This window comes from Mus caroli, unplaced genomic scaffold (assembly GCF_978045245.1).
Source record: "Mus caroli unplaced genomic scaffold, Mus_caroli_1 scaffold_5, whole genome shotgun sequence".
In the NCBI taxonomy this organism is placed as follows: domain Eukaryota; kingdom Metazoa; phylum Chordata; class Mammalia; order Rodentia; family Muridae; genus Mus; species Mus caroli.
The window spans coordinates 26,094,249-26,121,740 of NW_028227260.1; the positions used below are offsets into that span (position 1 = coordinate 26,094,249).

General features: G+C 43.1%; 1 pseudogene; it reads left to right on the forward strand.

Annotated features, from left to right (window-relative positions):
• The first annotated feature begins 284 nt into the window (after positions 1-284).
• LOC110295661 (uncharacterized) lies at positions 285-27,492 on the forward strand (annotated as a pseudogene).

The following is a 27,492-nucleotide window of genomic DNA, read 5'->3' on the forward strand; positions in this document are numbered from 1 at the left end:
GCTTGGATGATTGCCCCACTACTGCAAGCAGAGCTGCCAGGTGAGACATCTCGGGACTGGCCAGTTCAGGTGTGAGGACAGCTGCTCTCCAGCTCTGTTTGATTCCAATCATGCTGTGCCTTCATCACTTCCTTGTCATGGCCCCTGAGAGTGGGCACCAGTCCAGGTAGCACTCTGAACCCCGAGGAAGAGGGTCCTCAGCGTCCCTCCTCATTTAGAAAGTTTAGATGATTGCCCTGCTTCGGCTAGCAGAACTGCAAAGTAAGGCAGAACAGGACTAGCTCATGCAGGCACGAGCTAGTCTCCAGGCTCGGGACTGGCCCCTGCAGGCTCGAGGACAGCCACTCTCCAGCTCGGCGCTGGCCGGTGCAGGCATGAGGACAGCCGTTCTCGAACTTTGCTTGATTCCTGAGGCCAACGGTCACTCTAGTTCTGTGTGCTTTGCCTTTTGGATGTGTTCACAGTTTTTGGGAGAGAGCACCACTCTCAAAGGATGCTGCTTAAGCGTTTCTTGCCGCGAGTCACCACTGGCAAGTACATTCGCTGCCCCTTCAAGGGGCAGTGGCCCATTTCATGTTTCTTGTTCAATTTCCTTAATGATTAAATGGACAGACCTGTGGAGAGAGGCCAGCGAGCCTCAGCCCGGACTTTACCCTCTGTCCTTAGACCATTGGTTTCCCAGCCTCCATGGCTTGGGACCCACTTCAGTGTCCCCCAACCATATTGTAACACCTTACCCCAACGGGGGAAGCACTTGCAGGGTTCCCAGCCCCCACGGCCTGGGGCCCCCTTCAGTGTCCCCCAAACGGATTGTAACACCTTACCCCAACAGGGGAAGCACCTGACCAGCCGAGAACAGAGGGACTTTGCTCCTCCGGGGCTCCTTAGACCGACTCGGCACAAGTTCAGGTGCCCAAAGCCCTATGAAGATCAGAGATTCAAAAAACCTGATGCTCATGTTACAGAAAAGCTACAGAAACTCAAAGCTCTTGTAAAGGCTTCAGCCAGTAAGAGGACCCTGGACCCTCTGAGGGATCTGAAAGAGAACAAGAAATGGACAGTTTCACTTCCTCTGAGGGTTCCTGATGGCATGAGTAACCCACTGACCAGGGATACCAGACAATCTGTTTTACAGCCTGCTACTAGAAAAAGAGTAGCCTCATCTTCTGTGTCCATACCTGGGAAGGTGACCTGGGAAAGCCCATGTCCACTGTGTTTGAAGAACCTACGGATTTTGACCAGTTGGGTGCCAGAGTGCCTGCAACCACTTCCAAAACACGGTACTAGAGATGCCAGTAAACAGTTCAAAGATCACATAGTGCCTGGGCCATCTTCTGCTGACTCTTCTGCTGGCCAATGTGGACAGGTAATTTCCCCACACATTCAAGTTTCCCCACACCCTTTCTGATCTAGCCAAGGAGATCTGGGATCTTCCACTTCTCCCCCAAGATGCTCAGGGACTGTCCCTATCAACCCAAGAGGTTCTGGAACTAACCAAATGTTTCCAAGAGTCTATGGCACATTCCACATCTGCCCAGGCATCCCAAAGACTTCCCACTTGTGCTTAAAGGAAAATCATACATGCCTCCTCTTCCAGAAGGAGTTCCAAAAGATTATCCCTTACCCTACATGTCTCTAATATTTCCAATTCTCCTCAAAAGCATGTTGGACAAGACCCCTCTGGTCAGGTGGACCTACAACAGGCCCCATCAGACAAAGAGGGCTCCAAACCTCCTTCTCCCAAAGGTAATGTCAGTGATTTATCATTTGTCCCAAATCAAGTCCCACCTCTTCTCCCTAGGAGAGTTCAACATGTTTGACAGCTGCCAAAGCAGGGCAGAGAACTATGTCCTCTCACAAAGACAGCCAAAGATGTTCCCCTACTCCCCCAAAGTGGCCTATGCAATCTGCTTCTAGTAAAGTGAGTTTGAGACCTGACCCTGCTCACCAAGGGGATTTCAGAACTTCCCCTTTAAACCAAGAGGGCTTTCAAAGTAGTCCTCTACCATTAAAAAATGGGCTCAGATCATCTCTTACAGTCCAAAGGGAAATAAATGCAATCACAGTTCCCCAAGTGTGCCTCACACAGCTCATATCTGCCTAAGCAGAGACAAAAATTTCCTCACCTACACCAGGAGCTCAAGGACCTTTGTCATTTTTAGAAGGGGCTCTTGAGAGTTCCACACATAGGCTAGATGTGGTAGAAACTCCTGAGTCCACCAAAGGGACTCTTGTGCCTTCTGCACATAGACAAAGTGAACTGGCACCATCACCATCTTCCCCAGGGGTTCTGAGACCTTCCCTCCCAATCTGTCAGGGGGCACTAGGATTGTCCCCCTCTACAGAAGAGGATCAAACACATGTTATTAAATCTCCTCTCACAGAAAGGGAGATTAAATCATTCTCCTGCTATAAAAAGTGACCCTGACTATTCCCATTCTTGCAAAAGAAGACTGAAAGATTCTCCCTCCAAACAACGGGTCTTCAGAAAGTCCCAATCTGACCAGGAATTATTCAGAGATCCCCTACCAGCCAAAAGGGCCCTCCTGACTTGCCATCAGGCCCCAAGCAGCCACAATTGTGCCAAAACACTCCCAGTGAGCCATGCAGGCTCCATATTTGTGCGGTGTTCTGAGACAATAGAACTCTCCCTGCCTCCCCAGGGAACTCTAGGACATTCTGTATAGGTAGGAGAGGTTGTAAAAAATTCCACATATACATCAGAGATGCTAGGATTTTAGAAACCTGTACACGATTTTTTGAGTACTACCCTATCTCATAAAGGGACTGTGGGACAGGATACATCTACAAAAAGAGTTCTAGACACAGCTCCATCTTTACAAATGGCTTGCAGATGTGACACATCTACAAAAGATGTTCTAGGACATATTCCATCTGTACGGAAGGTTCTGAATCCAATCCTATGTGAGCAAGGGGCTATGGGACATGATATGCACACACAAGAGTCTGTAGCATCCTGTACATCTAAAGAAGGGGACTCCTTGGATTCTACCTGTGCAGAAGAATCCATAGGACCTCTCCAAACTTCACAGGAGACTATGAGAACTTCCCTATCTCCTCAAGAGGATCAGCCATCTTCCCCAACTACACAAGATGCTATAGACTCTTATCCATCTGGAAAAAGGGTCGTTGGTCCTTCTCCATGCCCACAAATGCCTCCAGAACATCTTCCAAATGCCCCAAAGGCTCTGGGTTCTACTTCATCTTCCAAAGGGGCCTTGGAACCTGTTTTGCCCATCAAGCTGGCTATGAATCCTGACACTTTTATACGGAAGGTGTTATCCCTTTCTCCAGCTGAAGAAATATTTCTTGGAACTTCCACTAGTACACAAGGAGGTCTAGAAATTTCCTTACCTGCCCATGAGGCTCTTAGACCTTTCACATATGTCCATGATGCTCTAGGAGAGGCCACATCTACACAGGTATCTTTAGTACCTTCTTCTCATTCTGAAGCCACAGTCAAGACTTGCACAGGTACACAAGACATATTAAGACTTTCCAATCTGTGCAGGAGGTCATAGGATCTACCATATCTGAACAGGGTACTTTACAATTATCTCCATCTTCCCAAGAGTGTTTCTTTTACACGCCTTCTCTGGGGGGAAATAGTAGACATTCTTCCTCTAACAAAGTGGTCCCCAGGCTTCCAATTTCTAGATAAAACAGGGTAAGAGTTGATCCTTCTGAAAAAGGAGGTTCCAGAACTTCTGCAGAAAGAGGGCTTACATCATCTCCTGCTGCCAAAGGAACATCAAAAGCTACAAATACTCATCAGGTAAGTCCCACACCTTCTATATCTGTGCAAAATGCCTTGAAATGACCAAGGGATTGTGGAAAATTGCCAGTCTGCCAAGGGCATGTTGGATATTCCATATTTCCCCAAAAGGTTCAAGGGCCTTCTCTATTTACCCAAAAGGCTCTAGTATGTTCATCATCTGGCCCAGGGCTTCAGGGAATTCCTTCCTCTCTGTCAAGTGATTCAGAACATTTTCCCCATGATCAAGGTGATTTGTCACTTAGCCAATCAAACTTCAGAACTACACAATCTCCTCTATATTACCCAGGGTCTAAGGGAAAGTGCACATCTAAAAGAAATCATCCAGAACTTGTGCCTTTAGCCCAAACATATCAGGAAACTTCCATGTCTTCTTATATATATATATATATTAGGTATTTTTCTTTCTTTTTTTTATTACGTATTTTCCTCAATTACATTTCAAATGCTATCCCAAAAGTCCCCCATACCCCCCCCCACTTCCCTACCCACCCATTCCCATTCTTTTGGCCCTGGCATTCTCCTGTATTGGGGCATATAAAGTTTGCAAGTCCAATGGGCCTCTCTTTCCAGTGATGGCCGACTAGGCCATCTTTCAATACATATGCAGCTAGAGACAAGAGCTCCGGGGTACTGGTTAGTTCATCATGTTGTTCCCCCTATAGGGTTACAGATCCCTTTAACTCCTTGGGTACTTTCTCTAGCTTCTCCATTGGGAGCCCTGTGATCCATCCAATAGCTGACTGTGAACATCCACTCCTGTGTTTGCTAGGCCCCGGCATCGTCTCACAAGAGACAGCTATATTTGCGTCCTTTCAGCAAAATCTTGCTAGTGTATGCAATGGTGTCAGCGTTTGGAAGCTGATTATGGGATGGATCCCTGGATATGGCAGTCTCTAGATGGTCCATCCTTTCGTCACAGCTCCAAACTTTGTCTCTGTAACTCCTTCCATGGGTGATTGTTTCCAATTCTAAGAAGGGGCAAAGTGTCCACACTTTGGTCTTCATTCTTCTTGAGTTTCATGCGTTTAGCAAATTGTATCTTATATCTTGGGTATCCTAAGTTTTGGGCTAATATCCACTTATCAGTGAATACATATTGTGTGAATTCCTTTGTGATTGTGTTACCTCACTCAAGATGATGCCCTCCAGGTCCATCCATTTGGCTAGGAATTTCATAAATTCATTCTTTTTAATAGCTGAGTAGTACTCCATTGTGTAAATGTACCACATTTTTTGTATCCATTCCAATTTTCTGAGGAACTGTCAGACTGATTTCCAGAGTGGTTGTACAAGCTTGCAATCCCACCAACAATGGAGGAGTTTTCCTCTTTATCCACATCCTTGCCAGCATCTGCTGTCACCTGAATTTTTGATCTTAACCATTCTGACTGGTGTGAGGTGGAATTCCAGGGTTGTTTGGATTTGCATGTCCCTGATGATTAAGGATGTTGAACATATTTTCAGGTGCTTCTCTGCCATTCGGTATTCCTCAGGTGAGAATTCTTTGTTCAGTTCTGAGCCCCATCTGTTAATGGGGTTATTTGATTTTCTGAAGTCCACCTTCTTGAGTTCTTTATATATATTGGATATTAGTCCCCTATCTGATTTAGGATAGGTAAAGATCCTTTCCCAATCTGTTGGTGGTCTTTTTGTCTTATTGACGGTGTCTTTTGCCTTGCAGAAGCTTTGCAACTTTATGAGGTCCCATTTATCGATTCTCGATCTTACAGCGCAAGCCTTTGCTGTTCTATTCAGGAATTTTTCCCCTATACCCATATCTTCGAGGCTTTTCCCTACTTTCTCCTCTATAAGTTTCAATGTCTCTGGTTTTATGTGGAGTTCCTTAATCCACTTAGATTTGACTTTAGTACAAGGAGATAGGAATGGATCAATTCCCATTCTTCTACATGATAACTGCCAGTTGTGCCAGCACCATTTGTTGAAAATGCTGTCTTTTTTCCACTGGATCATTTTAGCTCCCTTGTCGAAAATCAAGTGACCATAGGTGTGTGGGTTCATCTCTGGGTCTTCAATTTTGTTCCATTGGTCTACTTGTCTGTCGCTATACCAGTACCATGCAGTTTTTATCACAATTGCTCTGTAGTACAGCTTTAGGTCAGGCATGGTGATTCCACCAGAGGTTCTTTTATCCTTGAGAAGAGTTTTTGCTGTCCTAGGTTTTTTGTTATTCCAGATGAATTTGCAGATTGCCCTTTCTAATTCCTTGAAGAATTGAGTTGGAATTTTGATGGGGATTGCATTGACTCTGTAGATTGCTTTTGGCAAGATAGCCATTTTTACTATATTGATCCTGCTAATCCATGAGCATGGGAGATCTTTCCATCTTCTGAGATCTTCTTTAATTTCTTTCTTCAGAGACTTGAAGTTCTTATTATACAGATTTTTCACTTCCTTAGTTAGAGTCACGCCAAGGTATTTTATATTATTTGTGACTATTGAGAAGGCTGTTGTTTCCCTAATTTCGTTCTCAGCCTGTTTATCCTTTGCGTACAGAAAGGCTATTGACTTGTTTAACTTAATTATATATCCAGCTACTACACTGAAGCTTTTTATCAGGCTTAGGAGTTCTCTGGTGAAATTTTTAGGGTCACTTATATATACTATCATATCATCTGCAAAAAGTGATATTTTGACTTCTTCCTTTCCAATTTGTATCCCCTTGATCTCCTTTTGTTGTCGAATTGCTCTGGCTAGGACTTCAAGTACAATGTTGAATAGGTAGGGAGAGAGTGGACAGCCTTGTCTAGTCCCTGATTTTAGTGGGATTTCTTCCAGCTTCTCACCATTTACTTTGATGTTGGCTACTGGTTTTCTGTAGATTGCTTTTATCATGTTTAGGTATGGGCCTTGAATTCCTGATCTTTCCAAGACTTTTATCATGAATGGGTGTTGGATTTTGTTAAAGGATTTCCCAGCATCTAATGAGATGATCATGTGGGTTTTGTCTTTGAGTTTGTTTATATACTGGATTACATTGATGGATTTCCATATATTGAACCATCCTTGCATCCCTGGGATGAAACCTACTTGGTCAGGATCAAATCTAAGTGGATTAAGGAACTCCATGTAAAACCAGAGACACTGAAACTTATAGAGGATAAAGTAGGGAAAAGCCTTGAAGATATGGGTACAGAGGAAAAATTCCTGAATAGATCAACAAAGGCTTGTGCTGTAAGATCGAGAATTGATAAATGGGACCTCATAAAGTTGCAAAGCTTCTGCAAGGCAAAAGACACCGTCAATAAGACAACAAGACCACCAACAGATTGGGAAAGGATCTTTACCTATCCTAAATCAGATAGGGGACTAATATCCAATATATATAAAGAACTCAAGAAGGTGAACTCCAGAAAATCAAATAACCCCATTAAAAGATGGGGCTCAGAACTGAACAAAGAATTCTCACCTGAGCAATACCGAATGGCAGAGAAGCACCTGAAAGAATGTTCAACATCCTTAATCATCAGGGAAATGCAAATCAAAACAACCCTGAGATTACACCTCACACCAGTCAGAATGGCTAAGATCGAAAATTCAGGTGACAGCAGATGCTGGCGAGGATATGGATAAAGAGGAACACTCCTTCATTGTTGGTGGGATTGCAAGCTTGTACAACCACTCTGGAAATCAGTTTGGCGGTTCCTTAGAAAATTGGATATAGTACTACCAGAGGATCCAGCAATACCTCTCCTGGGCATATATCCAGAAGATGTTCCAACCGGTAAGAAGGACACATGCTCCACTATGTTCATAGCAGCCTTATTTATAATAGTCAGAAGCTGGAAAGAACCCACATGCCCCTCAACAGAGGAATGGGTACAGAAAATGTGGTACATGTACACAATGGAGTACTACTCAGCTATTAAAAGGAATGAATTTATGAAATTCCTAGGCAAATGGATGGACCTGGAGGGCATCATCCTAAGTGAGGTAACACAATCACAAAGGAACTCACACAGTATGTACTTACTGATAAGTGGATATTAGCCCAAAAACTTAGGATACCCAAGATATAAGATACAATTTGTTAAACGCATGAAACTCAAGAAGAATGAAGACCAAAGTGTGGACACTTTGCCCCTTCTTAGAATTGGGAACAAAACACCCATGGAAAGAGTTACAGAGATAAAGTTTGGTGCTGTGACGAAAGGATGGACCATCTAAAGACTGCCATATTCAGGGATCCATCCCATAATCAGCTTCGAAACGCTGACACCATTGCATACCCTTGCAAGATTTTGCTGAAAGAACCCAGATATAGCTGTCTCTTGTGAGACAATGCCGGGGCCTAGCAAACACAGAAGTGGATGCTCACAGTCAGCTATTGAATGGATCACAGGGCCCCCAATGGAGGAGCTAGAAAAAGTACCCAAGGAGCTAAAGGGAACTGCAACCCTATAGGTGGAACAACATTATGAACTAACCAGTACCGCAGAGCTCTTTACTCTAGCTGCATATGTATCAAAAGATGGCCTAGTATGTCATCACTGGAAAGAGAGGCCCATTGGACTTGCAAACTTTATATGTCCCAGTACAGGGGAATGCCAGGGCCAAAATGTGGGAGTGGGTGGGTAGGGGAGTGGGGGGGGAGTGTATTGGGGACTTTTTGGATAGCATTGGAAATGTAAATGAGGAAAATACCTAATAAATTTTTTTTTTTAAAAAAGGAAAAGCTTTCATTGTGTCCCATAAGTTTGGGTATGTTGTGGCTTCATTTTCATTAAACTCCATAAATTCCTTAATTTCTTTCTTTATTCTTTCCTCAACCAAGGTGTCATTCAGAAGAGTGTTGTTCAGTTTCCACATGAATATTCACTTTCTATTATTTATTTTGTTATTGAAGATGAGCCTTAGTCCATGGTGATATGATAGGATGCATGGGACAATTTCATTAATTTTGTACATGTTGAGGCTTGTTTTGTGACCAATTACGTGGTCAATTTTGGAGAAGGTACCATGATTGCTTAGAAGAATGTATATCCTTTTGTTTTAGGATAAAATGTACTGTAGATATCTGTCAGATCCATTTGTTTCATAACTTCTGTTAGTTTCACTGTGTCCCTGTTTAGTTTCTGTTTCCATGATATGTCCATTGGTGAAAGTGGTGTGTTGAAGTCTCCCACTATTATTGTGTGAGTTGCAATGTGTACTTTGAACTTTAGTACAGTTTCTTGAATGTATGTGTCTGCCCTTGTATTTGGAGCATAGATATTCAGAATTGATAGTTCCTCTTGGAGGATTTTACCTTTGATGAGTATGAAGTGCTCTTCCTCGTCTTTTTTGATGACTTTGGGTTAAAAGTCGATTTTATTCGATATTAGAATGGCTACTCCAGCTTGTTTCTTTCTACCATTTGCTTGGAAAATTGTTTCCCAGCCTTTCATTCTGAGGTAGTGTCTCTCTTTTTCTCTGAGTTGAGTTTCCTGCAAGCAGCAAAATGTTGGGTCCTGTTTGTGTAGCCAGTCTGTTAGTCTATGTCTTTTCATTGGGGAGTTGAGTCCATTGATATTAAGAGATATTAAGGAAAAGTAATTGTTGCTTCCTATTATTTTTGTTGTTAGAGTTGGCATTCTGTTCTTGTGGCTCTCTTCTTTTAGGTTTGTTGAGGGACTACCTTCTTGCTTTTTCTAGGATGTGGTTTCCGTCCTTGTATTTTTTTTTTCTGTTATTATCCTTTGAAGAACTGGAATCGTGGAAAGATAATGTGTGAGTTTGATTTTGTCGTGGAATACTTTGGTTTCTCCATCTATGGTAATTGAGAGTTCGGCTTGGTATAGTAGCCTGGGCTGGCATTTTTGGTCTCTTAGTGTCTGTATAACATCTTTCCAGGCCCTGCTGGCTTTCATAGTCTCTGGTGAAAAATCTGGTGTAATTCTGATAGGCTTGCCTTTTTATGTTACTTGACCTTTATCCCTTACTGCTTTTAGTATTATATCTTTATTTAGTGCATTTGTTGTTCTGATTATTATGTGTCGGGAGGAATTTCTCTTCTGGTCCAGTCTATTTGGAGTCCTATAGGCTTCTTATATGTTCATGGGCATGTCTTTCTTTTGGTTTGGGAAGTTTTCTTCTACAATTTTGTTGAAGATATTTCCCGGTCCTTTGAGTTGAAAATCTTCATTCTCATCTACTCCTATTATCCATAGGTTTGGTCTTCTCATTGTGTCCTGGATTTCCTGGATGTTTTGAGTTAGTATCTTTTTGCATCTTGTATTTTCTTTGATTGTTGTGCTGATGTTCTCTATGGAATCTTCTGCACCTGAGATTCTCTCTTCCATCTCTTGTATTCTGTTGCTGATGCTCACATCTATGGTTCTAGATTTCTTTCCTAGGGTTTCTATCTCCCAGCGTTACCTCACTTTGGGTTTTCTTTATTGTGTCTACTTCCATTTTTCGGTCTTGGATGGTTTTATTCAATTCCATCACCTGTTTGGTCTGGTTTTCCTGCAATTCTTTAAGGGATTTTTGTGCTTTTTTAAAATGTCTTCTACCCGTTTAGCAGTGTTCTCCTGTATTTCTTTAAGTGAGTTATTAAAGTCCTTCTTGATGTCCTCTACCATCATCATGAGATATGCTTTTAAATCCGGGTCTAGCTTTTTGGGTGTGTTGGGGTGCCCTGGACTGGGTGAAGTGGGAGTGCTGGGTTCTGATGATGGTGAATGGTCTTGGTTTCTGTTAATAAGATTCTTATGTTTACCTTTTGCCATCTGGTTATCTCTGGAGTTAGTTGTTATAGTTGTCTCTGGTTAGAGATTGTTCCTCTGGTGATTCTGTTATGGTCTATCAGCAGACCTGGGAGACTAGCTCTCTCCTCTGTGTTTCAGTGTTCAGAGCACTCTCTGCAGGCAAGCTATCCTCTTACAGGGAAGGTGCACAGATATCTGGTGTTTGGACCTCCTCCTGGCCGAAGATGAAGGCCCAAAACAGGATGTTTCCCAGAAACTGTGTTGCTTTGGCCTGTCACAGAAGCTGTCAGCTTCTGTGGTGGACACTCTCACCTGTGCAGACTAAGTTCGGCAGAGTTCTGGAACCAAGATGGCTCCCGCTGATCCTCTCCATGTCTTCTAAAGCATCTAAAAATCTTTCTGCCTCCAACATTCTTGCTGAAGAACATTTGCCATCTGCCCTAGGATTTATGAGACCATCAACATCTAAGCAGGGGCATCTAGAAACTTTACCAGCACTTCAAAGGTCTTTAGGATGTTCAGCATTTTCCCCAGGGAACAATAGAACATTTGCCACCTGGCCAAGGTGTTAAGAAAGCTTTTCCATCTTCAATAAGTTATTCAGGATATTTACCCCACCTTCCAGGAGATCTGGATCTTTCCTCATCAGCACAAGGGGTTTCGGGACATGTCCCACCATCTCAGGGCCCTCTGGAATGTTCTTCACACTCACCTGGGTTTGCAGGACCTTTGGTGTCTTTGCAAAGGCCTCCAGATCTTTCCACAACTACCAAGAGTACTGCTGCAACTTCACCAACTACCCAAGGGACTCTAACACCTTTGTTATCTCTCCCAAGTAAAATGGGAAACTTCCATCCTGTGCAAGAAATGCTAGGACCTTTGCCACCTAGACTAGAAGCTCTGATAATTTCCCCTTTAGCCGTTGTAGCTCCTGGACCCTTACCAATGCCTCTAGAGCCTGTGAGCCTTTTTCCATCATCTCAGGAGACTCCATCAAATTTTCCCCACATTCATAGATCACAGTGTGGATCAGGGTCCCCCCTAAATGTAATGCCATTCACCCAATGGCAACAGGGTACTCCCTCATCCTCAGAACGAAGAGTAGCACCTTTGTCTTCTGTCCAAGGGGCTGTGGGACAGTCTCTATCTGCACAACAGACTCCAGAACTCTCCACATCTACACAGGGAACTCTCAGACATTCTCTGTCTGGTCCAGGTGATATGGCACCTTCCCTATCTCCTCAGGGGTCTAAAGGACCATTGCCACCTGTGAATGTGGATATGGGGACATATTTACATGCTCAGGGATATCCAGGACATTTGAAAAATGTTGCAGGTTTTCCAAGAAATATGCTGTCTGGCCCCGATCCTGTGGGAATTTCCTTACCTGCTCTTGCTACAGAGGCTTTGGTATCTTCCTCATCTTCTGAAGGATCTCAAGGGTCTTTGCTACCCACCAAGGAAGGTGGAAAAGACTCACGTTCTGCACAAAATGCACAGAAACTTTATCCATTTCCTACACAGGCCTTAGGACTTTTGGTAACTTCCCAAGGACCACTGCCCATTTACACACCTTCTAAACAGAATCTGCATTCTTCACCATCTACACTAGGGAATTTCCTTTTGCAAAGGACTCTTGAAATGTCACCACTGGCCCAAGGGACCCTAGAGCCTTTAATATTGTCCCAAGGGGAAGGTACTAAATACAAATCAGAAAAAGACATTCTGAGACAGTCTGTATCACTACAGGGGACTGTAGGACCATCACAGCATAAGACAGGGGCTTTAGGATCTACTCGACATGCTCATAGGAAGGCTCAAATGTTGCCATCAAATCAAGGGGCTGAGAAACATTCCCTGTCTCCTAGAGGGGCTATGGGACAGCCCAAATCTGAAACTAGGACTCTAGAATATTTGCCATTTGAACAAAGACCTGTGAAAAATTTCAATTCTTTTCAGAAGGCTTCTACCCATTCTCTATCTATGCAAGATATTTGGAGACATCCACCATCTGATACAGGGGCTCTGAGATCTTTTTCATTTACTCAGTGAACTAAAAAACCATTGTTATCTTTCCAAGAGAGTGTGAAACCTTCATCATCTGCACCACATGTTCAGAAACCTTCCCAAACTACATCAGGGACTCTAACAAATGTGAAGTGTGAGCAAGGGACTCTAGAACATTCTGTGCCTGTCAAGGTGACTGTGGGTTCTTTGTCATCTCCACCAGGGTTTCTAGAGAATTCAGCATCTTTCCAAAAGAAGCTCGGACACTCATCACGCATGGCAGAATCAAAGGATACCTCACCACCTGTCCAAGAGACTACAGGTCCTTTGCATCCTAGAAGGGCTATGGTACTGCCCAAATCTGAAAATAGGACTCCAGAGAATTTGCCATCTGAACAGAGATCTTCTTCACTTACCAAGAAAACTAAGAAAACATTGTTATCTTCCAAAGAGAGTGTGAAACCTTTGTCATCTATACCAAGTGCTCAGAAAACTCCCCAAACTACATTAAGAACTCTAACAACTGTGAGGTGTACGCAAGGGCTTCTAGAACATTCTATACCTGTCCAGGGGACTGTGGGATGGGTTTATGGAGCATTCAGCACCTTTCCAAAAGAAGCTCGGGCACTCATCACGCATGGCACAATCGCAGGATGCCTCACCATCTCTCCAAGGGACTACAAGCCTTTTGACATCTCCTTTAGGGCATACAGGACATTCACAACCTGATCAAAGATCTCAGGAGACTTCTTTAGAAGTCTCAAGGGATCTAGCACATTTGCTATCTACCAAACTTTGCGTATCTGTTCAGGCAACTCTGGGCCTGTCACCATACACTCAACAGTCTATCCAGAAGTCATCATCTTTTCAAAAGATTCTGGGAACATTCAACTCTGCCCAGTGTACTCATAAACATTTGTTTTTGGTCTCAGGATCTTTGGGAATGTCTTCATGTGTGCCAAGGACTGCAGGAACATTGCCACATGCCCCAAAGCCTCTTAGCCATTCCTCACCAACAAAAGCAAGTCAATTCCCTCCATCATCTTTGCAAACAGCTGTGGCAACTTCCCTGTATCAACAAGCAACTCTTGAGCTGAATGCTTCTGCACAAATTTTTTGATTACCCTCACCATATACTCAGGTAGATGGACAAGCTTCCCTTTTTTTTTTAATTTTTAATATTTTTATTACATATTTTTCTCAATTACATTTCCAATGCTATCCCAAAAGTCCCCCATAGCGCCCCCCACTTCCCTACCCACCCATTCCCATTCTTATGGCCCTGGCATTCCCCTATATTGGGGCATATAAAGTTTGCAAGTCCAATGGGCCTCTCTTTCCATTGATGGCCGACTAGGCCATCTTTCGATACATATGCAGCTAGAGACAAGAGCTACGGGGTTCTGGTTAGTACATCATGTTGTTCCAACAATAGGGTTGCAGATCCCTTTAGCTCCTTGGGTACTTTCTCTAGTTTCTCCATTGGGAGCCCTGTGATACATCCAATAGCTGACTGTGAGCATCCACTCCTATGTTTACTAGGCCCCGGCATCGTCTCACAAGAGACAGCTATATTTGGGTCCTTTTAGCAAAATCTTGCTAGTGTATGCAATGGTGTCAGCGTTTAGAAGCTGCTTATGGGATGGATCCCTGGATACGGCAGTCTCTAAATGGTCCATCCTTTCATCACAGCTACGAACTTTGTCTCTGTAACTCCTTCCCTGGGTGTTTTGTTCCCAATTCTAAGAAGGGGCACAGTGTCCACACTTTGGTCTTCATTCTTCTTGAATTTCATGTGTTTAGCAAATTGTATCTTACATCTTGGGTTTCCTAAGTTTTGGGCTAATATCCACATATCAGTGAATACATATTGTGTGAGTTCTTTTGTGATTGTGTTACTTCACTCAAGATGATGCCCTCCAGGTCCATCCATTTGGCTAGGAATTTCATAAATTCATTCTTTTTAATAGCTGAGTAGTACTCCATTGTGTAAATGTACCATAATTTCTGTATACATTCCTCTGTTAAGGGACATCTGGGTTCTTTCCAGCTTCTGGCTATTATAAATAGGGCTGCTATGAACATAGTGGAGCATGTGTCCTTTCTACCGGTTGGGACATCTTCTGGATATATGCCCAGGAGAGGTATTGCTGGATCCTCTGGTAGTACTATGTCCAATTTTCTGAGGAACCGCCAGACTGATTTCCAGAGTGGTTGTACAAGCTTGCAATCCCACCAACAATGGAGGAGTGTTCCTCTTTCTCCACATCCTCGCCAGCATCTGCTGTCACCTGAATTTTTGATCTTAGCCATTCTGACTGGTGTGAGGTGGAATCTCAGGGTTGTTTTGATTTGCATTTCCCTGATGATTAAGGATGTTGAACATTTTTTCAGGTGCTTCTCTGACATTCGGTATTCCTCAGGTGAGAATTCTTTTTTCAGTTCTGAGCCCCATTTTTTAATGGGGTTATTTGACTTTCTGGAGTCCACCTTCTTGAGTTCTTTATATATATTGGATATTAATCCCTTATCTGATTTAGGATAGGTGAAGATCCTTTCCCAATCTGTTGGTGGTTTTTTTGTCTTATTGATGGTGTCTTTAGCCTTGCAGGAGCTTTGCAGTTTCATGAGGTCCCACTTGTCATTACAGCACAAGCCATTACTGTTCTATTCAGGAATTTTTCCCCTGTGCCCATATCTTCAAGGCTTTTCCCCACTTTCTCCTCTATAAGTTTCAGTGTCTCTGGTTTTATGTGAAGTTCCTTGATCCACTTACACTTGACCTTAGTACAAGGAGATAGGAATGGATCGATTCGCATTCTTCTACATGTTAACAACCAGTTGTGCCAGCACCACTTGTTGAAAATGCTGTCTTTCTTCCACTGGATGTTTTTAGCTCCCTTGTCGAAGATCAAGTGACCGTAGGTGTGTGGGTTCATTTCTGGGTCTTCAATTCTATTCCATTGGTCTATTTGTCTGTCACTATACCAGTACCAGGCAGTTTTTATCACAATTGCTCTGTAGTAGAGCTTGAGGTCCGGCATGGTGATTCCACCAGAGGTTCTTTTATCCTTGAGAAGAGTTTTTGCTATCCTAGGTTTTTTGTTATTCCAGATGAATTTGCAGATTGCACTTTCTAATTCGTTGAAGAATTGATTTTTTTAAAAATTTTTAATATTTTTATTACATATTTTCCTCAATTACATTTCCAATGTTATCCCAAAAGTCCCCCATAGCGCCCCCCACTTCCCTACCCACCCATTCCCATTCTTTTGGCCCTGGCATTCCCCTATTTTGGGGCATATAAAGTTTGCAAGTCCAATGGGCCTCTCTTTCCAATGATGGCCGACTAGGTCATCTTTCGATACATATGCAGCTAGAGACAAGAGCTCCGGGGTTCTGGTTAGTACATCATGTTGTTCCAACAATAGGGTTGCAGATCCCTTTAGCTCCTTGGGTACTTTCTCTAGCTTCTCCATTGGGAGCCCTGTGATACATCCAATAGCTGACTGTGAACATCCACTCCTGTGTTTGCTAGGCCCCGGCATCGTCTCACAAGAGACAGCTATATTTGCGTCCTTTCAGCAAAATCTTGCTAGTGTATGCAATGGTGTCAGCGTTTAGAAGCTGCTTATGGGATGGATCCCTGGATACGGCAGTCTCTAAATTGTCCATCCTTTCATCACAGCTACAAACTTTGTCTCTGTAACTCCTTCCCTGGGTGTTTTGTTCCCAATTCTAAGAAGGGGCACAGTGTCCACACTTTGGTCTTCATTCTTCTTGAGTTTCATGCGTTTAGCAAATTGTATCTCATATCTTGGGTATCCTAAGTTTTGGGCTAATATCCACTTATCAGTGAATACATATTGTGTGAGTTCTTTTGTGATTGTGTTACTTCACTCAAGATGATCCCCTCCAGGTCCATCCATTTGGCTAGGAATTTCATAAATTCATTCTTTTTAATAGCTGAGTAGTACTCCATTGTGTAAATGTACCATAATTTCTGTATACATTCCTCTGTTGAGGGACATCTGGGTTCTTTCCAGCTTCTGGCTATTATAAATAGGGCTGCTATGAACATAGTGGAGCATGTGTCCTTTTTACCGGTTGGGACATCTTCTGGATATATGCCCAGGAGAGGTATTGCTGGATCCTCTGGTAGTACTATGTCCAATTTTCTGAGGAAGCACCAGACTGATTTCCAGAGTGGTTGTACAAGCTTGCAATCCCACCAACAATGGAGGAGTGTTCCTCTTTCTCCACATCCTCGCCAGCATCTGCTGTCACCTGAATTTTTGATCTTAGCCATTCTGACTGGTGTGAGGTGGAATCTCAGGGTTGTTTTGATTTGCATTTCCCTGATGATTAAGGATGTTGAACATTTTTTCAGGTGCTTCTCTGACATTCGGTATTCCTCAGGTGAGAATTCTTTTTTCAGTTCTGAGCCCCATTTTTTAATGGGGTTATTTGACTTTCTGGAGTCCACCTTCTTGAGTTCTTTATATATATTGGATATTAGTCCCTTATGTAATTTAGGATAGGTGAAGATCCTTTCCCAATCTGTTGGTGGTTTTTTTGTCTTATTGATGGTGTCTTTAGCCTTGCAGAAGCTTTGCAGTTTCATGAGGTCCCACTTGTCATTACAGCACAAGCCATTACTGTTCTATTCAGGAATTTTTCCCCTGTGCCCATATCTTCAAGGCTTTTCCCCACTTTCTCCTCTATAAGTTTCAGTGTCTCTGGTTTTATGTGAAGTTCCTTGATCCACTTACACTTGACCTTAGTACAAGGAGATAGGAATGGATCGATTCGCATTCTTCTACATGTTAACAACCAGTTGTGCCAGCACCATTTGTTGTAAATGCTATCTTTCTTCCACTGGATGTTTTTAGCTCCCTTTTCGAAGATCAAGTGACCGTAGGTGTGTGGGTTCATTTCTGGGTCTTCAATTCTATTCCATTGGTCGATTTGTCTGTCACTATACCAGTACCATGAAGTTTTTATCACAATTGCTCTGTAGTAAACCTTTAGGTCCAGCATGGTGATTCCACCAGAGGTTCTTTTATCCTTGAGAAGAGTTTTTTCTATCCTAGGTTTTTTGTTATTCCAGATGAATTTGCAGATTGCACTTTCTAATTCGTTGAAGAATTGAGTTGGAATTTTGATGGGTATTGCATTGAATCTGTAGATTGCTTTTTGGCAAGATAGCCATTTTTACAATGTTGATCCTGCCAATCCATGAGCATGGGAGATCTTTCCATCTTCTGAGATCTTCTATAATTTCTTTCTTCAGAGACTTGAAGTTTTTATTATACAGATCTTTCACTTCCTTAGTTAGAGTCACGCCAAGATAGTTTATATTATTTGTGACTATTGAGAAGGGTGTTGTTTCCCTAATTTCTTTCTCAGCCTGTTTATTCTTTGTGTAGAGAAAGGCCATTGATTTGTTTGAGTTAATTTTATATCCAGCTACTTCACCGAAGCTGTTTATCAGGCTTAGGAGTTCTCTGGTGGAATTTTTAGGGTCACTTATATATACTATCATATCATCTGCAAAAAGTGATATTTTGACTTCATCTTTTCCAATTTGTATCCCTTTGATCTCCTTTTGTTGTCGAATTGCTCTGGCTAGGACTTCAAGTACAATGTTGAATAGGTATGGAGAAAGTAGACAGCCTTGTCTAGTCCCTGATTTTAGAGGGATTGCTTCAAGCTTCTCACCATTTACTTTGATGTTGGCTACTGGTTTGCTGTAGATTGCTTTTATCATGTTTAGGTATGGGCCTTGAATTCCTGATCTTTCCAAGACTTTTATCATGAATGGGTGTTGGATCTTGTCAAATGCTTTTTCCGCATCTAACGAGATGACCATGTGGTTTTTGTCTTTGAGTTTGTTTATATACTGGATTACGTTGATGGATTTCCGTATATTGAACCATCCCTGCATCCCTGGGATGAAACCTACTTGGTCAGGATGGATGATTGTTTTGATGTGTTCTTGGATTCGGTTAGCAAGAACTTTATTGAGGATTTTTGCATCAATATTCATAAGGGATATTGGTCTGAAGTTTTCTATCTTTGTTGGGTCTTTTTGTGGTTTAGGTATCAGAGTAATTGTGGCTTCATAGAATGAGTTGGGTAGAGTACCTTCTGTTTCTATTTTGTGGAATAGTTTGTGAAGAACTGGGATTAGATCTTCTTTGAAGGTCTGATAGAACTCTGCACTAAACCCATCTGGTCCTGGGCTTTTTTTAGTTGGGAGACTATTAATGACTGCTTCTATTTCTTTGGGGTATATAGGGCTGTTTAGATCATTAACCTGATCTTGATTCAACTTTGGTACCTGGTATCTGTCTAGGAACTTCTCCATTTCATCCAGGTTCTCCAGTTTTGTTGAGTATAGCCTTTGGTAGAAGGATCTGATGGTGTTTTGGATGTCTTCAGGATCTGTTGTTATGTCTCCTTTTTCATTTCTGATTTTGTTAATTAGGATGCTTTCCCTGTGCCCTCTAGTGAGTTTGGCTAAGGGTTTATCTATCTTGTTGATTTTCTCAAAGAACCAGCTCCTTGATTGGTTGATTCTTTGAATAGGTTTTCTTGTTTCCACTTGGTTGATTTTGCCCCTGAGTTTGATTATTTCCTGCCGTCTACTCCTCTTGGGTGAATTTGCTTCCTTTTGTTCTAGTGCTTTTAGGTGTGTTGTCAAGCTGCTAATGTGTGCTCTCTCTAGTTTCCTTTTGGAGGCACTCAGAGCTATGAGTTTTCCTCTTAGAAATGCTTTCATTGCGTCCCATAAGTTTGGGTATGTTGTGGCTTCATTTTCATTGAACTCTAAAAAGTCCTTAATTTCTTTCTTTATTCCTTCCTTGACCAAGGTATCATTGAGAAGAGTGTTGTTCAGTTTCCACGTGAAGGTTGGCTTTCTATTATTTATTTTGTTATTGAAGATCAGCCTTAGTCCATGGTGATCTGATAGGATGCATGGGACAATTTCAATATTTTTGTATCTGTTGAGGCCTGTTTTGTGACCAATTATGTGGTCAATTGTGGAGAAGGTACCATGAGGTGCTGAGAAGAAGGTATATCCTTTTGTTTTAGGATAGAATGTTCTGTAGATATCTGCCAGATCCATTTGATTCATAATTTCTCTTAGTTTCTCTGTGTCCCTGTTTAGTTTCTGTTTCCATGATCTGTCCATTGGTGAAAGTGGTGTGTTGAAGTCTCCCACTATTATTGTATGAGGTGCAATGTGTGCTTTGAGATTTACTAAAGTTTTTTTAATGAATGTGGCTGCCTTTGTATTTGGAGCATAGATATTCAGGATTGATAGTTCCTCTTGAAGGATTTTACCTTTGATGAGTATGAAGTGTCCCTCTCTGTCTTTTTTAATGACTTTGGGTTGGAAGTCAATCTTATCAGATATTAGAATGGCTACTCCAGCTTGTTTCTTCATACCATTTGCATGGAAAATTGTTTTCCAGCCTTTCATTCTGAGGTAGTGTCTATCTTTTTCTCTGAGATGAGTTTCCTGTAAGCAGCAAAATGTTGGGTCTTGTTTGTGTAGCCAGTTTGTTAGTCTATGTCTTTTTATCGGGGAGTTGAGTCCATTGATATTAAGAGATATTAAGGAAAAGTAATTGTTGTTTCCTGTTATTTTTGTTGTTAAAGTTGGCATTCTATTCTTGTGGCTGTCTTCTTTTAGGTTTGTTGAGGGATTACCTTCTTGTTTCTTTTAGGGCGTGGTTCCTGTCCTTGTATTGGTTTTTTTTCTGTTATTATCCTTTGAAGGGCTGGATTCGTGGAGAGATAATGTGTGAATTTGGTTTTGTCGTGGAATACTTTGGTTTCTCCATCTATGTTAATTGAGAGTTTGGCTGGGTATAGTAGCCTGGGCTGGAGTTTGTGTTCTTTTAGTGTCTGTATAACATCCATCCAGGATCTTCTGGCTTTCATAGTCTCTGGTGAGAAATCTGGTGTAATTCTGATAGGCTTGCCTTTATATGTTACTTGGCCTTTTTCTCTTACTGCTTTTAGTATTCTATCTTTATTTAGAGCATTTGTTGTTCTGATTATTATGTGTCGGGAGGTATTTCTTTTCTGGTCCAGTCTATTTGGATTTCTGTAGGCTTCTTGTATGTTCATGGGCATCTCTTTCTTTAGATTTGGGAAGTTTTCTTCTATAATTTTGTTGAAGATGTTTGCTGGTCCTTTGAGTTGAAAATCTTCATTCTCATCTACTCCTATTATCCGTAGGTTTGGTCTTCTCATTGTGTCCTGTATTTGTTGGATGTTTTGAGTTAGGATCTTTTTGCATTTTACATTTTCCTTGATTGTTGTGCTGATGTTCTCTATGGAATCTTCTGCACCTTCGATTCTCTCTTCCATCTCTTGTATTCTGTTGCTGATGCTGGTATCTATGGTTCCAGATTTCTTTCCTAGGGTTTCTATCTCCAGTGTTGCCTCATTTTGGGATATCTTTATTGTGTCTACTTCCCTTTTTAGGTCTAGTATGGTTTTCTTCATTTCCATCATCTGTTTGGATGTGTTTTCCTGTTTTTCATTAAGGACTTCTACCTGTTTGATTATGTTATCCTGTTTTTCTTTAAGGATTTGTAACTCTTTAGCAGTGTTCTCCTGCATTTCTTTAAGGGATTTTTGTGCTTCCTCTTTACTGTCTTCTACCTGTTTACCAGTGTTCCTTTGTATTTCTTTAAGTGTGTTATTAAAGTCCTTCTTGAAGTCCTCTACCATCATCATGAGATATGCTTTTAGATCCGTGTCTAGCTTTTCGGGTGTGCTGGGGTTCCCTGGACTGGGCGAAGTGGGAGTGCTGGGTTCTGATGATGGTGAGTGGTCTTGTTTTCTGTTAGTAAGATTATTACGTTTACCTTTCGCCATCTGGTAATCTCTGGGGTTAGTTGTTGTAGTTGTCACTGTTTAAAGATTGGAGCAGAAGCCGTGTTCCACTCACCAGCAGTCTCAAAATCCTGTGGCGGGGGTCGTGGGTAGCTGGCGGTACCCCGGTGGTGGTCCAGCCGGATGAGGCCTGTGGTCCTACTCAGGCTGGTTTTCTGCTTCCCTAACTAATGCAGTCTGAGGTCCCGCGAGCAATTGGATTGGAGCAGAAGCTGTGTTCCACTCACCAGAAGTCTTAAGATCTTGTGGTGGGTATTATGGGTAGCTGGGGAGTGTCAGCCGAACCTGCGCCCTAGCTACCCCGGTCCTTTTCTGACCAGAAGAGGCTTGTGGCCCTATGTAGGCCGGATTTCTGCCTCCCCAACCAAAGCAGTCTCAGGTCCCACGTGATTGGACTGGAGCAGAAGCTGTGTTCCACTCACCAGCAGTCTCAAAATCCTGTGGCGGGGGTCGTGGGTAGCTGGCGGGTGTCAGCTGACCCTGCGCTCTAGCTACCCCGGTGCTGGTCCGGCCGGATGAGGCCTGTGGCCCTACTCAGGCCGGTTTCTGCTTCCCTATCTAATGCAGTCTCAGGTCCCGCGTGCAATTGGATTGGAGCAGAAGCTGTGTTCCACTCACCAGAAGTCTTAAGATCCTGTGGCGGATGTTGTGGGTAGCTGGCGAGTGTCAGCTGACCCTGCGCCCTAGCTACTCCGGTGCTTTTCTGACCTGAAGAGGCTTGTCGACAAGCTTCCCTTAATGCAGAAGCCACTTTGGGACAGCCCATAGCTGCACAGGGAGTTGAAGAACTCTTGCATTCTTGCCCAGGTACTCTAGGTTATAAAGAAAGTGACAAGCAGGAACTAGGAATTTTTCCATCTGCCCAAGTGCCTCTGTGAATTTCTTTACCTGTAGAAGGAACTTTAGGATCTTGGTCCTCTGCAGAAGGGGTTCTGGGAATTCCCCTATCTGCCAAAGGGTATCTGTCCACATCCAAACAAGAACCTATAGGAACTGTGTCATCTGTTCCAAAGCCTTTGAAACATCCAACTCCTTCCCAGATGCCTCTAAAATATTCCCCATCTACTCAACATATTGTACAATGCTCATCATGTTCCCCACAGACCTGTCCTATCTAGCCAGGAAAATCAGGAAACTTTTTTTGTATTCCCCAGGTTATCCAGGACACTACCCATCTACACCAGGTGGTCAGGAACATCCATTACCTACTACAGCAGCTTTAGGACCTTTGCTAACTTCTCAAGGGCACAAGAAAGACTTCACAGGTGCACAGGGAATGTTGCCTGTGCAAAGTTCTTTGTCATCCATCTGAATGAATCTAGAACCTTTGGCAAATTCCACAGGAATATTGGGATTGGGGCAATGTAAACACACAGAGACTGGGCCCTTTGCCTCAAGTGAGGGAGGATGTAGAATCTTCTACATATGCTTTGCCTACTCTAGGAACTTTGCCACCATCACCTTGAGGACCTGGTAGCCATTGATCTTTTACTCAAGGAGGCGCAGAAATATTCCCATCTGGTTAAGGGAATCTAGCACCTTTTCAATCAGCCCAGGGGCCTCTGAAACTTGCCATCTCTGCCTAGGCAATGACACATAGCTGAGGATCTACTGAAGGGGCTCAACTGTATTCAGCACCTTCCCCAGCAGTTTCAGAAACAAATGAATATTCTCCATCTCTTCGAGGGACTTCAGACACTTCCAGATATGCTGGACTGCATCTGGATCTTACTACATCGCTACAGGTGACACCATCATCTTCGAGATCTGAGCAAGGAACTGTGGGACCTTGCTTATCATAAGAGGGGAATGAATCTAAAGAAACAACTCTAGAGTCTTCTGCATCTGCTTAGGGTACTAGGAGGCATCCCTTATCTGCACAAGCCACAGTAGGAAAGTCTATGTCTGCAAAGCAGACTGTGGGAACTTTGCCTCCCACTCCAGGACCTCTGGGGTCTACTCAAAATACTCAGGTGCTACAAGAATCTGTGTCATCTGATCAAAGGCCTCTGGGAATTTCTTTCTTTTTTTTATTTATTTTTCTTTTTTTATTACGTATTTTCCTCAATTACATTTCCAATGCTATCCCAAAAGTCCCCCATGCCCCCTCCCCCCACTTCCCTACCCACCCATTCCCATTCTTTTGGCCCTGGCATTCCCCTGTATTGGGGCATATAAAGTTTGCAAGTCCAATGGGCCCCTCTTTCCAGTGATGGCCGACTAGGCCATCTTTCAATACATATGCAGCTAGAGACAAGAGCTCCGGGGTACTGGTTAGTTCATCATGTTGTTCCAAATATAGGGTTGCAGATCCCTTTAGCTCCATGGGTACTTTCTCTAGCTTCTCCATTGGGAGCCCTGTGATCCATCCAATAGCTGACTGTGAGCATCCACTTCTGTGTTTGCTAGGCCCCGGCATGGCATAGTCTCACAAGAGACAGCTATATCTGGGTCCTTTCAGCAAAATCTTGCTAGTGTATGCAATGGTGTCAGCGTTTGTAAGCTGATTATGGGATGGATCCCTGGATATGGCAGTCTCTAGATGGTCCATCCTTTCATCACAGCTCCAAACTTTGTCTCTGTAACTCCTTCCTTGGGTGTTTTGTTCTCTGGGAATTTCTTTATCTTCACAAGGAACTCTAGGCTCTTCATCTTCCCAAGAGGCTTTTGGACATTTCTGTTCTGCTCAAGTGCCTCTAAAACTGCCCACATCTAAACAGGAGACTTCACAAAATGTTTCATCTGCTCAAGATACTTTGCATCCTCCAACTTCTTTGAAAACAGATATGGGATTTTCTCCAATTGCCCAACATTGTGCACAAAGATCCCCAGCTTTCACAAGGGACACTGGACTTTTCCTACCTAGCCAGAAATTTCAAGAATCCTTTTGTTCTTCACCATCAGATGTAGGACATTGCCCACCTGTACAGTGTGCTCTGGAGCAGTGGTTCTAGAAGCTTTCCCATCTTTTCAAAAGCCCAAGGAACTTTCCAGGGCAGAAGCGGGAACTTTGCCCATGCAAAGTTCTTTTTTCTCCAACCAAAGAAATCTGGAAAATTCAACAGATTCCACAGGGATATTGGCACAATACAAAGAATCACAGAGTACTTTAGGCCATTTGCCATGAGTGAGGGAGGCTGTAGCATTTTCTCAGTCTACTTCAGTGACTCTACTCAGTGTCACCTCCAAAACCTGGTAGGCATTCTTCTTCTACCCAAGGAGGTACAGAGACTTTCCCATTTGGCCAAGGGTATCTAGCACCCTTGTAATCTGCCCAGGGGCCTCTGAAACTTTCTATCTCAGACCATGCAACAATGAGTACATCACAATTTTCTGAATGTTCTCATAATCCTCTGGGTCTTTCCTTCTCAGAACAAGGGACTCCAGCATCTTCTGATTCTGCTCATGGAGGTGTGAGTCCCTGTCTCTCTGCACAGTGGACTGTACATCTGTCCACATGTCCACAAACATCTACCCAACATTCGACATCTTCCCAACGGCTTTCAAGTCCTTCTTTACATATACAAGGTATAGGAACTCAGTCCACATCTACATACTACACAGTAGCAGACTCACCATCTTCCCCAGTGTGTCAGGGATATATCCACCCTGCTCAAAAGACGGCAAGAACTTTGAAATCTGACCAAGGATCTCTGAGAATTTTGGCAACTGCACAAGGCTCTGTAGAGCCTTTGCCATCTCCCCAGGGGACTCTACGATATTCATTATTTGCATCAGGTGCACAAAAATTTTCAACAACTACCCCAGGACCTGTGATATCTAATGACTCACCTCTGGAACTTGCAATTTCTGTCCAACTTAGTTCCTCACTTTCTTCCCTAAGCCTTTTGGATCCTTCCCTTTCCACAGAAGAGACTTTGGATCCCTCTAAGTCTACAGAGGGACCTTTAGCTTCATTCCAGGGACCAAATGAGTCTTTGAATTCTCCACAAAGGGTCCAGCAAACAGATCCATGTGCTTCAGATCCTTCTGGATCTAAAAATTCTTCCAAAGGACCCATGGTAATTTCTTTGTCTGGACAAGGAACACTAGGATCTATATCATCTGCCCTAGAACCTTTGACAATGTCCCTATCTGCTCAAGTGAATCTGGGACCTTTGTTATCTGTTAAAAAATCTGGAGGCCCTTGCCTGTCTTTACAGGGGAATCTGGAAGGTTGCTCCTATACACATGGCAAGCCAGGAATAGCTAATGCTTCACCAGGAGCTTTGGAAATTTCAGCATCTACCATAGTGAGTCTAGGATCTTCTCCATCTGTCTAATTGGATTTGAAAGTGTCACAACCTGTCTTATTGTCTCGGAGACCTTCCCTGTCTGCCCAAGGTGTACTAGGAACATCGACATCTGCTCAAGGGCCTCCAGAAACTTCCTTGTTATCCCCAAATCCTCCACGACCCTGTTTGGAAAAAGAGGCTTTAGGATATTCACCATTCAATACAGAAGATCTTGGACTTTCTGATTCTACCCAGGACACACTAGAAACATGGGCATGTATGCAAAACAGTGCAGAAATACCACCTGTCACCCAAGAGATCATAGAATCTTTGTCAGCCACACAAGATTCCCCCATATTACCAGCTCCTTCACCACTTAGTCCAGAGGTGGAAGAACCTCTGCCATGTACTCAATCCATTTATAAGAGTTCAGAATCTGTGGCAGGGGCTCTAGAAGCTTTGCCATCTGTGTCAGGATCTCTGTGTCTTTTGATACCCAATGAAGGTGCTCTGGACCGTTTAGTATCTGAACAAGGGATCCTGTGAACACCAGCATTTCCCCAGGAAAGTTTAGAACTTTCTCAACCAGCCTAGGGGCCTCTAGAACCTAGGCCATCTCCCCCAAGAAACCATGGGTACTTCCTTTTCAACAGAGTTTCAGGGACTGTCCCTTTGTGCAGAAGGGGACTTTATTCCTACCCCTCCTCATGAAGATGGCTGAAGAAACTCCTCTTATCCCAAGAAGAGCCATAGACGTTTCAATTCTAAGCAAAGAATATTGAAACATGTCCCATTTCCTGAAGGGGATATCAGATACCGCCTTTCAGAATTTGATGCCTTAAAATGTATCTCTTCTGCTGAAAGTAGCCTCACATCTTCCAAGTATGCAGAAAAGGAATCCAGTCCTACCTCTACTCCTCAAAGGAGCATCTCCCCCTTAAAATCATCAGAATTGAGTTTCAGATCTAGTGTCCCTTGTAAAAAATGTCTCAGTCATTCTCCTCCTCAAAGGGGTTGCCCCACACCTTCTAAATTGCAGAAAACAAGACCAAGTCCTTCCTCTGTACATCAAGCAGGCCTGAAATCTGTGCGCTCAAAACATGCCGCAGGAAACACTGCCTTTCTTCCACAATGTGGGTAAGAGCTTGCAAATCTAAAAAAAGAGGTGCAAAGCTTAAAACTGTGACTAACATAAACCTCACCACTTCTGATTCTGCCAAAGGAGCCTGCGGATGCTCACCATCTCATGAGGAGAGCCTCAGAAGTCCCCCCCCCCAACCCAAGGCATTCACAGACTGTCCAATTCTACCAAAACCCCATCAGAAAAGGCCCCTTCTGACCAATGGGACACTGAAGCTTCCCATTTAGAGCATGAGGGTGGCAAACCATCCTCCATCCTTACAGAAGAGTGCATGCAAACCACTCTTTCTCATGAAGAGAGCCTTGGGCATCCCACCTCTCCTCATGAGATTCCCAGACACACTACTTCTACCAGGAGAAGACAGAGGAATGTCCCTGTTACCCAAGAAGCCCTGCAAACTTCTCCTGCTGATCAAGAAGGCAGATAGAGACAGTCCCCATAGAGGTGTCAAACTCTCATCAGCACCCCAAAAGGATATCATCCACCCTGTTTCTACTATGGAGGGTTCAAAACATGTTCCTATTGTCTTAGAGGGAGAGAAACCTTCCATTAGTGCTAAACGGGAGCCCACAGCTTTGGTGCCTAGCCTATGGGAATTCATACCTCCACGAGTTCCAAAAGGGAGTGGAACATTCCCTGTTATGCAAAGAAATTACAAACGTACAATACCTCAAGCAGAGGACGTGA